The sequence below is a fragment of the Larimichthys crocea genome, chromosome V (genome assembly GCF_000972845.2).
Source record: "Larimichthys crocea isolate SSNF chromosome V, L_crocea_2.0, whole genome shotgun sequence".
Taxonomy (NCBI): Eukaryota; Metazoa; Chordata; class Actinopteri; family Sciaenidae; genus Larimichthys; species Larimichthys crocea.
In genome coordinates, this window is record NC_040015.1 from 2,812,925 (window position 1) to 2,814,807 (window position 1,883).

The following is a 1,883-nucleotide window of genomic DNA, read 5'->3' on the forward strand; positions in this document are numbered from 1 at the left end:
TTGAGAGGTTAGGGTCAGGGTTGGTGCTACAGACAGGCTTTTCTTTATTTCAAATACTATGAGTATTATTGAGCTATATATGAGTTAGCAGTCAGGTCTGGGAATAAGAATGAATGTTGCATGTCATCTCTCAGTGGACTGGTCACTAATGCAGACTACAACACACTGCAACTATAGAACACTTTTACAAGCAGAGAAAACAAAAGCAAACATCTTCCGCAAAACAAACAGTGACAAGATATGAAACTAAAATCAAGTACGGGGTGTCCAGGGGCATCTTCCCATATATGAACATTTTTTGTGATTGTAGCAGTATGAGCGTTTCTTTTTTTCCTCGCTCTTTCTGTTGACGGTTGCTATGGTTTCCCTTCCCTACTTCCGCTAGTCATTGAGGTGGGCCGGTATAAAACGGTGGTTTGCCCACCGTGTCCGCCTCTGCGTTTCCATGGTCACCCGTGATATTTCCGGGTCAGAGGTCGTGTGCCCGACAGGTATGATCGCCCGCTGCTTCACCTCGCTCGTCGTTTTGTCTGTTCTTATATTTAAGGTGTCTATATGATTGTTGTAGGTTTGTGTGCTGCTCCGTGCGCCCTGTGTGTGCGATCGTGATCGTTGGCCGGGGGTAAGTGTTGTTCGTCTCAGCGTTGTGCTTGGTGCTGCTAGGTGGCTAATGTTGGTCTGGTCACAGGTGAATGCTGGCGGCTGCCTGGACTCCAATCCTTCCTCCTCGTGAGTGTGCGTTCTGAGAAGGTATGTACATTGTTACGTGCCACTGCATCAATCATATTCGCATCTAGCACACGCTAATAGCGTTTTTTCTTTTTGACTAGGTGTTGTAACCACCTTATTGGGCCGCTGCTGCTTTGTTTACTGCTGTTTACCGCGTTGTTTGGTGCTATTTAATGCTGCTGTCACTACGTTGTCTGACACTGCCCGCGGCGTTCTCCTGCGGCCGCCAGCAGCTCCCAGGAGATACGCTGTGTAGGACGATTGTTCGGCCGTACACCGCGGTCCGGGCATAAGCTTACTTTTACTGGGGACTGATTCCCCTTTATGCTGAGTGAATGAGTGTGAACGTACGGTTGTCATAGTGTGTCTAGGTTGAGTCTGGATTTTTGTTTATGTAATTCTTTTTTTTAGAGTTGTTTTGTAAATTGTTTTTGAGTTTTGTTGTCCTTAGTTCTTTTGTTTTGGGTAGTTATTACTCTGTTTAAGCTTGTAATTTGCTCCTTTATTTATAGTTTTGTTAAGTTTTGGGTATTCTTTCTTTTGTGTGCCATCTCATTAATGTTGTTTTTCCCTCTTCAGTTGCTGAAGGCCAGTGGTGGTGGTGCTGGTGACCTGGTGGTGGGGTCCTCCTTCGTGTCTTGCTGTGTCCTGGGGAGTGGTTTTCTTCACTGAGAGTGTCTGCCACGTGTGCCTGGTGATTTAGGTTATTTTTGCCTTTTTTTGGTGGATCCTGCACTAGCCATTGCCCATCCACTTCGGTCTCAGCTCTGATTAGGTTTCTTTCATTTGTTGTTTGAATGGGTTTTATCGGGGATACTTTTTAAACAAATGTTAAATAAAATGTGTATATTTAAACCTTGAACCACGTCTCTTGCCTTCCAGTAACCTCGAACCTTTGTGCCTTGCGGTTGAGTAATTCCCTGGGTGAAATTCCCAGGGTGGCGTCGTCGGCAGGATGTTACTGTAGAAGTAAGGCAAAAGACGTGTGTTCTATTCTTCTTTTTTTTCTTTTTTGGCATTAATACAAAGCAGCAGCGGTTCCTTATTAAAATCGGCACTCATGGAGGAGGAATTGCAAGAGTTGCGAGATCTGGTTGCACAGTTGAAAGCTGACAATGAGAGGCTACGTCAAGAGCAGGCCCCTGTTGGACTCT

General features: G+C 45.3%; 1 long non-coding RNA gene across 2 annotated transcripts; it reads left to right on the forward strand.

Annotated features, from left to right (window-relative positions):
* The first annotated feature begins 309 nt into the window (after positions 1–309).
* LOC104928264 (uncharacterized) lies at positions 310–1,877 on the forward strand. Of its 2 annotated transcripts, none has more exons than XR_003462390.1 (4): positions 310–491; positions 569–622; positions 689–750; positions 831–1,877. It is a non-coding gene; the product is annotated as an uncharacterized LOC104928264 (long non-coding RNA). The 2 variants fall into 2 exon arrangements; XR_003462389.1 differs by having other exon boundaries at positions 1,309–1,877.
* Positions 1,878–1,883: the final 6 nt, after the last annotated feature.